This window comes from Chenopodium quinoa, unplaced genomic scaffold (genome assembly GCF_001683475.1).
Source record: "Chenopodium quinoa cultivar QQ74 unplaced genomic scaffold, ASM168347v1, whole genome shotgun sequence".
Lineage (NCBI taxonomy): Eukaryota > Viridiplantae > Streptophyta > Magnoliopsida > Caryophyllales > Amaranthaceae > Chenopodium > Chenopodium quinoa.
Window position 1 is genome coordinate 10,698 of NW_018743379.1, and position 7,096 is coordinate 17,793.

Below are 7,096 nucleotides of genomic sequence, written 5' to 3' on the forward strand. Positions count from 1 at the left end.
CAAACGAATGCATTGACATGTATGTAATATTTGAAATGTGTAATGTATTATGGGACAGAGGGAGTAGCTAAACAATAATTAGAACATTGCCGAGGAAACACACTGGTTAGCTATCACAAATTCATATATCTAATATTAAACTTTCATATTAAGTCGGAAAAATTGTTTATAATAATACGTACGTTACCTAATCTACCAATAATAATCCTAAATTTGGTTTTTTCTTTTAATAATCCAAACAACAATGCGAATTTTATCAATATGATCCCAAATGGTCACGAATTGTTTATGCACGTTTTGGCACCATGATTGGTAAAAAAGTAAAAACAAAATACAAAATTTAGAAATATAAAAAAAAACCCACCACACTTTCCCCCTACCATTACCGTCTCCTCCCCATCCTGCCAAGCTCAACCCACCATGCCAGACCCCCTTACTTTAGCACCACCCCTCCCGTTACTACGCCATGACAGTTGTAGGGAATAATTTCAAGCCTTTAATCCCATTAGCTTGAACCCCACTATGATCATACACTAAAGTACGGTGGCGTCCAAAAGGGAAGAAGATAGAGTAAAAGAGTCGCCAACAAGTTTTTAAGGAAATTGTAAACCATCACGAGGTGAAGGTTACACCCCTTAACGATCCAAGAGATCGTCAACTCCATAAGGTCATGAACCAAATAAGGGTTCAGGGATGATGGTACAAATCCAACCTAAAAGAGATTGAACCTGCCCTAATAATAGGCCTCTACTTTATTCTGATCGTATTCATGTGCGCTTTCTGACTAACATGCAATCAATAGGATTCACTAGTAGAAAAAGGCTCATTTGCGTCGCCATATTTGCGTCACTCATTATAAAGAACGAAGCAAATGTGTGTTTTTACCATACTGTAAAGTTATTTGCGTCGCTTGTTATTAAAGAAGCGACGCAAAAAACAAGTGTATGTTAGCTTTCTATCATTTGCGTCGCTCTTATTTATTGAAGCGACGCGAATAATAAACTTATTTGCGTCACTCATTTACTGACAAGCATCCCATCAATGTAAAACATCTTGTACTTGTATGATCATCTCATTATTTTTAATCTACTACTTCTATCAGTCTTATTTATGTGTCATAGAATTTTTTTGCTTAGCTTATCAAGATGTCACACTACTAAAAAACTTGGAAAAATGACCCCCAATTAAAGACCCGTTATTTAACTAACGGATTTGTTTGATGTAAGAGATTTTATTTTAGTTATACCGGTTCTCTTAGGTGTATTAGAAAAAAAATATAAAAAAAAATAGGAGACCCGTTCTCTACCTAAGGGTCTTGAAAAAAAAATATTATATTGTTAACTTAGATGGAACACACAAGAGGGGGGGGGGGTGAATTGTGTAGGAACTAGTGTTCCCAAATTTTATGGAAATTAAAAACGTAGAACGAAATAAAGAGATGCGAAGAGATTTTTACGTGGAAACTCCTTGTGCCCAACAAGGAGAAAACCATGACCACTTGGGATTTTCGAACACGAATTCACTAAATAGGGCAACTACTCCGTTACAACCTATAAGGAACTCGACAAAACTTAAGTTCTAAATAGAACCTAAGCCAACCCCAAATGCTCACTCTAGCTTCTACTTCGAAGCCTACACTCAAGACTTAACTCTAAGTCTTTACAAGGATCACTCAACCCTTTCCCAAATTACAACTCAGTAGTTTGAACTCTACGTGTTTAGATATCTTACAATAGTTGGAACATAGGAATACTCTCACTGACAAATATATATTTTTTTTTACTCAAATGTTGTACGATTGTTAGGATACCTTAAAACTGAAACTCAACTCCTTTTTTATACTGTTTCATCAACCCAGCCACCTTCCACACATTCTCCACTACTTGAGGTGGTGTTCCTAAACTTTAGGAACTAACTCAAGGAATGTAGAGAAGTCTGGAAAGTCGTTCAATATACAACGTGGGATGAGATTAGAATAAATCTTTTCCTTGGAGAGTAATTTAAGGAATCAGTTAAAATCTTTTTACAGAAGATATTTATTTTGTTAATAAATATAACAAAGAAATATCTTTTTGTAATTTTAACAAAAACCAAAAATATAATAATAACCAATTTTATAAAACTGATTGATCGTTTCACTTTTAATTCCAATTAACTCTCGTATTCCTTGTGTTCCAACCAATCATAAAATATCAAACACTTACATAAAGCCAAAAAAAAATAACTCATACTTTTTAGTCTTCATGTAATGCCCGTTGCTTTTATGATATTCCAATTGGACCTTTGATAACTCTATCTTGCCAAATAGAACATCCAAGCATAAAACCTTATTTGCCTTCTTCACTTCAAATTGTTGTGTATCCCATATGTAGAATAAGGACTTCTCTTAGTTCTAACCCCGGAACTTTGTTCTTAATAAGAACATGCCTAAATAAATTGCACACTTATTACACTTTTATCAAATCGAGTTTGCTTGTCATCACCAAAATTAATCGAGGTCAACATATATATATATATATATATATATATATATATATATATATATATATTATCAAAAAAATAGGTTGTTAGATACTGTATGTTTTAATATAAAGTTTCATTATCCAATTTTTAAAATAATTTTTATTAACATTTAATTATATAAAAATAAAGTTAAACGAATGCATTGACATGTATGTAATGTTTGAATGTGTCATGTATTATGGGACAGGGAAGCTTCTAACGTAGTCGTCGACTACAGACGACTACAGACGACTATGGGCGACAACGCTAAGGGATTAAATCTAAACCATATTATGATTGTTGCTTAATCTTAGCCTTTGAATATTACAGTTTTGAAAAATTATAAAATCTAATTTACACCTCATTTAAGTCATGACCAGTCAGCGCCCCGTGAGCAAAGTGTTGTTTGTTTTCTTACTTTTAGAGGGTAATTTTTTTTTCTTTTCAAATTATGAATTTTACAAAAAAACCCATCCAATTTAACTTTCAACTTTCATTAATCATCCAAAACACATCTTAAAATTATCAAATTATAAAAGATTTCATTAAGATTAACGTATAATCATTACATATATGCTTCAATTTTCTTAAAATCAGAGTTTGTAATCAATTTCAATATCTACATTCTTGAAAGTTTACGGATTATATCTTATTATTTCGTGATTAATTGTTATAATAGGTATGATTTTATGTTTAATTTGATCAGCCATATGAATTCATGAATAATCATCCGCCATTATTGGATGTTGAAGCTATGGACATGATTTTAGGTTGAAGATGAATACACAAAAAAAAAAAAAAAAAAAAAAAAATTAAAAAAAAAAAAAAAACTGATTTGCATTATTATTTCCTTTTTAAACATTTTTTGTGCCATTTTTTCCTTGGAAACATCAATCATGTTAATAGATAAATATAAAATCAGAATCTATTTCACTATTACTAAAACTGAAGTTGCTGACATCATCATTGTCCACGTGTCGTTTTCTCAATAAAAAATTTCCAGCCTCAATGTAATGATGATAGATGCCATTTTTTTTTCGGAAAGTTGTCATATTTAACATTTTTGAAAATTAATTAAATATTGGAAGCTTCTACATTATAACTAAAATCTATTAATTTATCATAAGAAATTGAAACAATTTTAAATACCATACTCTTAAATGATCTCCTACATTGAACTATGAATTAGACAACATTAAACATATACTACTACGCTCATAATTTTGATAAAAATAAAAAAAATTAAAAATTAAAAAATATACGTAATTCTTATTTATGTTTATGTATAATAGCGATTAATTTTTAAAATGTAAAAATTAAAATTTGGATTTTATAAACCGTGAATCGCACGGGTTCTAACCTAGTATAAATTCTAATATAAGGAAAGAATCTTTTCCATAACTAAAATATTTTTTTGAACAATCATACTCAAAATATCACAAATATATTCTTGTCAAAAAATTATCAAAATATATATATATATGACTAAATCATATATTAGGCACAGGTTACTAGAGAATTATTAGGCTACAAGTCAGCCAACTAATATGATATATGAGTATATGACTAATTCATAAATAAATATATATTTGATTGTACATACTCCACAATAAAATTATTGGAATATATTTGCATTGATACCGTTCTTAGTCTAACACTTTAAGTAATTAAATCTTTATTTAAGATTAATTGTGTATAACTAAATAAATAAATATCTTAGTCTAACTAAATAATTTTTTTTTGACGGAATTAAATAAATATTTATGTAAGATTAGAATTTACAATAAAATGGAATATATCTTTATAAGTTAAATCTAAATTATTATTTTTTGATTATTAGTTAAAACTAAATAAAAACTTTATTAGTTATATACTTCGTATATAATAAAAGTGGAATATATGTAAGATTAAGGGCCTGTTCATATTTACCGTACTGAACTTATTGGAGCTGAGATAAGCTTAAATGAAAATTTTATGAGAAAAAGAAATTAGGAGCCGAATTGAACTGAACTGAACTGAACTGATTAGAGCTGAACTGAACTGAATTGAAATGAACTGAAATTAAGTAAATGTGAACAGGTCCTACAGGCCATTAGGGCATATTCTGATTGACTATCTCCCATTTTGGGGTATACCTAAGTTATATATCGGCTTACCTAAAACAAAGTGGTTCAATTTTTTTTTTGGTACAAAATACATAAATATATATTAATACGGTTATTTGGGATATTCACATACGTATTTAGTAATCTTGACTAGATTAATTTCACTCTATCTAGATTAAGGGCATGTTCACATTTACTGAACTAAACTGAACTAAACTGAATTGATCGAGCTGAAATGAATACTTTATGAGAGAGGAAAATTAAGAGCTAAACTGAACTGAATTGAACTGAACTGATGAGAGCTGAACTGAACTAAACTGATTAGAGCTTAACTGAACTGAAATTAAGTAAATGTGAACAGGCCCTAAGTTGTCACTTTTGGAAATTTGGATATACCTAATTTATATTTAGGCGTAACTAAAACAGAGGGGTTCAATTCTTTTTTTTTCTTTTTTTACAAAATACATAAATTAATATTAATACAATTATTTCGTATATTCACATTCATATTTAGTAATCTTGACTAGATTAATTGTCACTCTATCTAAATAAGGTCTCATAATATAAGTTAATCACAATTCTTTTCAAATTAGAAATTAAAGCCTGAATCCATACTATTAATATATTAAAAGGTGTTCCTAAAAACATCTCTACGCAAATGTAGGCCCCCTTACTACACCATGACAGTACACTCACTCAGCTCCTTATTGTGCCACTTCATCCACTCAATTCCTCAATATGTTTTCGTATATCCCTCCATTAATTCACAATAAATGCTATCTAAATCTAAACAAGGATTGTTATGTAACAGGTAATGTTTTGGCCGAGAAGTTAATTTCAGCATTTAAATTCAGACTTTCTACTTTAATAATAACCGTGATTATGCTGATGAGACCTCAGTTACATAGAGTGACAATAAATCTATCCAGGAGTTCTAAAAATGGATGTGATTATCCAAAATAACCATATACTTCTATATTTTGTAAAATAAATAAAAAAATTGAACCACTTCGTTTAAGGTACGCTCACATATAACTTAGGAATACCCAAAACGGAAAACATTGTATACATCGAACGTGATCTATATTTTAATTAATAAAGTCTTGTATTTGTCAATCGTTCTAATTGACTAATGACATTCAAAATTTTCATACGCCCAAAATGAAATTGATGATATCTAAATGCGAAATATTGATTATAATGATCTAACTTACAACTTAGGCATTGTTTGGTATCATTTTTGGTTTTCAGTTTCCGTTTTTTGTAAAACTAAAAACCAAAAACAGGAAACAAGAAAAAGGTGTTTCCACTTTTTTTGTTGTCAGTTTTCAAAATTATCATGATTTTAATAAGTCTAAATAATTTTTATTTCATTATGTGACATATATAATATACTTTAAAAAAACAAAAAACAACCAAAAACCAAAAAACCATAGCGATGTCAAACGAACCCTAAAGATTTTTTTTTTTTTGCTTTTTTTAAAAAAAACATCAAAGTTAGACATTTTTTTCAACCTTTTTTTAGTATTATTAACAACATAATATAATAAATTACCAACTGATAAACCTCCACCCCTAATTTTAATTTGACTATACATCACAACCAATAATAGTAATTTTTTATATCTTTAATTTAAATAGATTAACCTTATTATAATTTTAAATTAAATAGATTAACCTTATCGTAATCATCTCTCGCTTTTCCTCCAAAAAAAAAAATCTGGTGTTTTAAATAATTTTCTTTTTTTTTTAATAAAAAATAATGGGTAATATACTTATTATAGGCAAAGATGAAAATATATTGGGATATTCCACCTTAAATCATGAATCACAAAGGTTTAAATTTGTATTCGGATTCTTTTTGAGGATTTATGTTGTAGAAAAATGGTAAAAGAAAGAAACAAGATATTATTAAGTGAAATATGATGAGTGATTAACTATTGGCAAAGATGAAAAGATTTTAAGATATTCCTAAGTCACAACAATGTTAGTTCTTAATAATTATTAATTAAACATAGTTAGAATTTGTTATGTGAAAAATTAATTAAATTTGAATATTCCAATATAAATAATTAAGTTTTTTTTTTTCGAACAAATTTAATTAAGTATTTCAATGTATGCAAAAATAGTAAAAAAAATCCATGTATAAATAATATACGTAAAGTGTTTTTGAAATATAAAGAAAATTATCCTTTGAAAATATTTTTAAAATATCATGATCCTATCTTAAGGTAAAGATGGTGGAGACTTGAAGACTAAAAGATACTCTTATCAGGCATGTTTTCCGATTTTTTTTTTTTTGTTTTTTTTTGGAATATATTTAATTGGTAATCCTTGATGTTCATCAATGTGGGCTTAGACATAAAACATGTAATTGATGTCATATTACAATTTATATTGACTAAAAAAACATAGATATTAATGTAATGATTATCATTTTTTTACTACTAATTTCACATTATTGATGAATGAAGTTTGAAATTGATGAT